This window comes from Lissotriton vulgaris, chromosome 2_1 (assembly GCF_964263255.1).
Source record: "Lissotriton vulgaris chromosome 2_1, aLisVul1.2, whole genome shotgun sequence".
Lineage (NCBI taxonomy): Eukaryota > Metazoa > Chordata > Amphibia > Caudata > Salamandridae > Lissotriton > Lissotriton vulgaris.
This window is the reverse complement of record NC_141687.1, coordinates 957,183,505-957,190,189: the sequence shown is the minus strand read 5'-3', so window position 1 is coordinate 957,190,189 and position 6,685 is coordinate 957,183,505. Positions and strand designations below refer to the sequence as shown.

Below are 6,685 nucleotides of genomic sequence, written 5' to 3'. Positions count from 1 at the left end.
CACAGAGGCACAAGCAGGGGCACACAGAGGCACAAGCAGGCAACAGGGGCACACAGAGGCACAAGCAGGCAACAGGGGCACACAGAGGCACAAGCAGACAACAGGGGCACACAGAGGCACAAGCAGACAACAGGGGCACACACGTGCAAAAGACACCCACAAGCTGACAGCCCAATTATCTTGAGCCACAAAATGTATACAGACCCTTAATTCGGATCACGTTTATTTTAGTTTCAAGTCACCATACCTAGAAAAGACATTATGTAAATGCAAAGATTGTTTGCTAAGTGTTTGTGAGTATATCTGGCTGCACCAGGTTTGAAGTGTGCTTACATCGGCACAGTGGCTGTAGTGGGGTTTGTGGAGGGTTTTTGTTTAAATCTGACTGGAAGGGTTGAAATGATGAGTGGTCTTCCCGCGCAGTAAATGGATCTGAGCGTCCTCCGAGATCTGTAAAGTCGGGTACAAGTCCCAGGGAAGGCTAAAGAAGGCTTGGAGTTCACAAATGTAAAGTCTAATGGAACAGAGTTACAAATAATTTGAACAAACCCTTGGGTTGTACTAGTTTGAAGCTTTACTTTAAACCAATGCTACACAGACAATTGGCCTTTGGTGCATGCGCATCAACCCACACACACACATACATATGTTGTACCCTCTTACTTTTTCTCAAAACAATGCAACATTTTTATTCACACACCCACGATAGGCAGTGCAGGCTTTAAATGAAAGCTCACCTGCCAAATCACAGCACAAGCCATCCCTCAGGGCCTGCACCAAATATCTTGCTATTGCAACCCAGTCGAGTCCCAGACAGACAACCTCTTGAGCAAGTCACCCCAGCACTGAGCACTCTGCCAAGAACCCCATTCTATGCCAGTGGGGAGGCATCATTAGCACCCACCAGTGTCCTGTTCCCAAGAGCACTAGATATGACACTACTGGGACATTCACTCAGACCATCACAGTAGCAGTGTCTTCAGCTAAACACCCCACTGGGGCCTCACTCCCACCATCCTTCCTGGTTCTCATCCTAGCAGCACAAAGAGGAAACCCCTTTAATTGAGATGGCCCAGCAGGCGGCACTTCGGTGGAAGGTTCTCCCTCCCACTTATACTAAAGTACATGGATTGTGGATACATAAAATTATAAAATAAATATTAAGAACAGTTTATAAAAAATGCTGTAGTGTAAACATCATCCCGACTGCACAGGCTTACCCCTCTTATTTATACAGCTGGAGGTGGTCCTCGCCACCTTGATTACAGTTATTGCTATCAATGTTCATTGCCAACTCTTCAACTTTCCCTCTTGGCACTACACTTCTTCACCAAGCGTCCGGTGCTAGCAACATGTGATGAACTGCACTTCTTTCCTAATAGCCTTCAATAGAAGTGTCCCAGCATTGTCCCACTCAGCACTGGCACTGGCTTGCAGTCTTTTCTTTCTTGGGAGTGAAGTTATGAACCCTAAAAACCACCTTCACTCCATCCCAGCCTTCAGAAGGGACAACCATACCTCGGTCTACAGCCCCATGGGTGACCGCATCATAGATTTTGGTTGCAAGGGTGTGGAATAGTTGGTCTACGTTTAAGTTGCCCAGATGAGCAGCCCAGGCTGCAGCCTCCTCACTAGGCACAAGATAGCCAGAATCCCGGTCGCTTTTCTGTCCCACCAGCACAAAGACAGCCCGTTCGGAAAGCACATTCATGGCCTCCATATACCAGTCGTCCAAGGAAAGGAAGGTGGACCGATTACTCCGATCAAAGACCAGGAGAACACCAACAGCATTACGATAGAAAGACCGTGTAATGCACCTGAAGCGCTCTTGCCCTGCAGTGTCCCACATCTGCAGCTTGACCCGCACGCCGGGCGCCAGCGTCAGCATCTTCACGTGGAACTCCACGCCCAGGGTGCACACCGCCTGCTCCAGGAAGGACTTCTCGGTGTAGCGCTGCACCAGCGACGTCTTCCCCGCCGTGGCGTCCCCCAGCAGGATGACTCGGAACTGGTAGTGCCAGTCGGCGGCGCGGACGGGGGCAGGGGAGGTGCGGTGGTGGCGGTCCATGCCTGCAGAGCCAAGCGGTGTTTGTAGTGGTCCCATTCACTGCCTGCCTGTGGGGAGGGCCGGGGGCTCCAAACAACTCGACGAAGCCCGCTGTGTCCCGCCCGCCTCCATGGAGCTGTGTCCAGGCTCAGCCTCCAGGAAAGAAGCGGGAGGGGGCGGGAAAGGGGGAGGAGAGAGCTGACGACGGCCGGCCGGGGCAGAAGGCGGGCATCAGAGAGAAGCGGGAGGGGGCGGGAAAGGGGGAGGAGAGAGCTGACGACGGCCGGCCGGGGCAGAAGGCGGGCACCAGGAACAAGCGCGGGAGAGAACGAGGGGGGCGGGAGAGTACACGAACGGCGGGAGGGGGGCGGGAGAGGACGAGGGAGGCGGGAGAGTACACGAACGGCGGGAGGGGGGCGGGAGAGGACGAGGGAGGCGGGAGAGGGGCAGCTAGGAACAAATAAGGAGACCCGAGCAGCAAGGGAGGTGCCGGCAATGCCGGAACAGACTCGGGGGCGTTCCCGGCGTCGCGTGACGTCGGCAAAAGCCAAAGAATCTCGGGAACGCCCCCGTGTCTGGTCCGGCATTGATGGACAGGCCCCTCGTTCAATGGCTAGGCTCCATTTATGGAGCTAGCCAATGGGACGGGGGGCGTGTTCCAGAGTTCCTTACTGTACTCAATAGATTTCTCTGGAGGAGGAGCCTAACGGCTCCGCCCCCCAGCGAAACCTAAAGAGTAAATGCGCCTCCCTCAGGGCAGCCGCAAACTCACCCTGCCCCCGGGGCAGCGCATTCATTTAAAAAACGGAGTGGCTGCTTTGAAGCGGCTTCGTGTTTTCAACGTGCATGCGGCACCTGCCTGCACTTTTAAAGGGGATTAGAGATCCCCTTGCAGGCGGGTGCAGTGAGTGACTGCACCCACCTGCAGGTTGATGTCTAGGGGGATCCATGGGACCCCCTTTCTCTTGCAAGAAGGCTGCAGTCAGAGGGCGCTGTGACAGTGCGCCACCTTTTAGGTGGCGCACAGTTAGTGCACATTCTGAGAGCTTCTTTGCCTCTGTGGATGCGTCTGCATTACGGCACAGGCGCAGACACAAAGGGATTTCCTCATTTGCATGGGCCACATCCCCATGCAAATGAGAGACCGCCCTCTTGAGGCAGCTCTGGCGCTGTATGTGCAGCAGCACTTTCAGTATTACAGAAGCGGATGCACAAGCTTCTGCGGCCCTTTCTGTAATACCAAAGTGCCCTATGGGTGCGTAAAGTGGGCACACATTCCTGTTGCGCCCCCGGGGTACTTCTATAATATGGCCCAAGAGTATAATTTACTGCTGACTTTTTCTTTGTTTGTTATGTTTCTTTGTTACAATAATGACACAGTACCTTTCTCGTGTAACTACAGTTCCAATCCTAATTCAGGATTATGTGACTCAACTGCTGTACCATACTACAATGTATTTTATCATAACTGTTTTCTATCTTTGACCTTTCTCCATATAAAATCAATAAAAACATTTTTTTTATATGGTTGAAGATGAGCAGGAATTAGAAGGACTTACTATTTCTGCTTCGTTCTATGACACCATGAAAAGAAGACAGCCAGTCAGGTTGCGAAAAACAAATACATTTGCTTTGATCAAGGCAAGTAAATTGCTTTGCCTTGATGTTAGAAAGCTTGAAGAAGCACCCCTTTGGAATGACAGAAATACAAAACAATATGCATACCAAAGTAAAATGGCAACGCCTATAAATAATAGAAATTGAAAGTTTAAACTATGTCACTAAAGAGGGGGGTCTTATAGTTTGCTGAAATACAATCTGTGGTCCACCTATGGAAAGCTGACTATTTGTGTATAAATAAAGACACCGTACTTAAGTAGGGAACAAGTAACCATTCTGTATACTGATGTGTCACGGCAATCAAGGAGCTATGTTTTGGTTTCGCAGTCGTGAGACTGTTTACATTACTCGCTTCCAAGGTTCCGTGGAGAGTGCTGTTTGGTTATCTTAAGTTCCAAATGCTATAAGTGCCTGGAAACAGTCTGTGGAACCGTATACTTCTTGTAGTTAAGTATGGCACTGGGATTGTACTGGAAAGAGATACAGGGGAAAATGTAAAGTCCAAAGCATGTTCAAAAACAAAATCTAACGGTGGTCATTCATGGTTAACCATGGAGAAACCATAGACAACAATGATTTGTCAATGGACATTAAAAAAAAAAGGAAAATGAAGGGTCTTTCCTTAGAGTTACAAATAATACTCCTATGAAATCTTGGATGATACAAAATGGATCTCAGGACTTGGAAAACAAACACTGTCTACAGCTAACTGCCAAACACGGGCTTCTCATAAAATGCACATTTTTAAATGTTCTGTCATTTGCATTATTTCTAGAAGACATGCCCCAAACAGTGACAAATGAAAGTGCAAAAAGTGTTTCTGGACTTCATAGGAATCATAAATAGGTTTAAATAAGTTAATAATCAGGTAACTGGAGATGGGGAAACTTGTGAGATCCTCTAGTAAACAGTTGAGAGAACACTGGACCTAGATTATTAATACCACGCACCCCATCCAAAAGATCTGCCAGTTCAAACTTCTTACACAAGCATTAAGTTACTACACAACATGGGACCCTTATGCCTCAATCACAGGCTTCACTTCCACCAATCCACCAGACAACTTCACTCAGCATTGCTCTCACTCGCGTACACACCCCGCATTCACAGAAGCAGAATGGAAGGTCAATCATTCTCTACACCAAGCCGCCAAATCGTGGAATGACCTCCCCCAACACATCAGGGCCTCCTCCTCACTTCCTGAATTCCACAAGAAGCTGAAGACCTGGCTTTTAAATTAGTCTTCTTGTACGACCATCAAAACAGCCTGTACTCAGACCCAGCCTCACCACATGCTCAGTCTCACCTAATCTGTTCCTGGATACCCTCATGGGTGACAAGCAGCGTTCTAAAAATCCACCTTACATTACAATATAATCAGTGGGGAGAAATGGAGGATTAATTATGTTGTTTGAAGCAGTCGTATCCAACCTTAGGTGAAAAGGCAAACCACTATGTAAATGTAAATGTAAATTGATACTTGTATAGCGCACTACTCACCCGCAAGGGTCTCAAGGCGCTTGTACGAATACCGCTGTGGAACCCATCCTGGCTTTCCCTGTGAGGCGTCCACTCCTGGGCACCCCCAAGGTGGAGGCCAGGCATCCTTAGCGTTGTAGGGGCCGTTGTGGAGATTAAGCAAGCTATTGCCCAGAGTTGCAGAGTGGGATTCCATGATTGGAACAGGCACCGAGGCGAGAATTATCAGGTCCGTGGAATTTTTTAGCCCAAGACCCGCCGAGGCGGGAATTGAACCCTGGTCCCGAGCTAGACCTCTGCATCAGGGTCTGCCGCTCTAACCATTGAGCCACACTTCTCCACTATATACTTGGAACTTCCCATCGACTTCAAGTGAGCTCCCAGTTCTTCTGGTTCAGTGCATCTCTATGAACAACGAGAGGATGCCTGAATAATTTTAGCCATAAATCTCTCCCATCTTTTATATGCAACCAAGTTACCAACTCGTCCTCCTTCGCCATGAAGATCTAGTGTTTTGTTTGTCCCTTCACCCTGGAATCCTCAACAGGTTACAGGCAATCATTACCTTTGATCTCTCTCTTATAAATTGTGCTAATGTGTTATATCCCTGTCTCAATCCTCTTCACCTCCAGTACATAGTAGTCATGCAACTTTGACATTTTCATAGCAGTGATCACATCACACCTGCCCTTCGAGCTCTTCCAAACATATCTCCTTCAAGGCACTCCACATTGCACACCAGGTATCCATGGAACAAAGGTACTTTTCCTGCAGTACCGACTCAGCACCTACTACCCAAGATGAACCTCCAGCCTTAGACAGTCACCCATTCACTTCATCTTAGGTTCAGAAAGGCCCTAATTGGTGGGGCTCCATTCACTGTATAGACAGCCACACTCTAGAACAAACTCCTAGCAAGAATCAGAAATCTCCCCAAATCATAGATTTGAAACAGCTTTAAGATACTGAGTAATCTCATCTACCTTATCCTTCCACTTCAAAGATACTACCTCTCAAAACAGCCCCCATCTGTAAACTGACGCTGATAGCCCTGTTCATGGAGAAAAGCAGGGGATACTATGTATCAACAAGAGCAGTCCTATCTATCCTCACACCATTTTGCCCCCTTAACGTGTAAGCATAACTTTTACAACAACAAGCCTATGGAGTGCAATAGGCCTCGCATTACTGAAAGTTTGACCAATTGGCGTTGCATATAATAATGCAACGCCCATAGCTCAAACTTTCAGTAATGTGAGACCTATTACACTGCAAATGCTTGTTGAACTAGGGGACGGTAAGGTTTCTGCAGGCAGCAGACCAGAGCGCTCTTGAGAGGTATGGGTTTTAAAGTAGTGAGTTAACTCTGTAGGACCCTGGCAGTGCAGGGACTTGAAAGCTATACACAAGGGTTTGAACTGAATTCGCTTTACAATTTACAATTCTGAATCATCTGCCCAGTACAGGAAGAGACTTCTGTGGTCCCCACTTCTTGTTGAAAGAGAAGGAGGGGGAAGAAAGGGGTCAAGGGGAGAGACA

The 6,685-nt window shown here is 48.3% G+C and overlaps 1 pseudogene; it reads right to left on the bottom strand.

Annotated features, from left to right (window-relative positions):
• Nucleotides 1–598: 598 nt before the first annotated feature.
• Nucleotides 599–2,108, bottom strand: LOC147731474 (ras-related protein Rab-39B pseudogene; annotated as a pseudogene).
• Nucleotides 2,109–6,685: the final 4,577 nt, after the last annotated feature.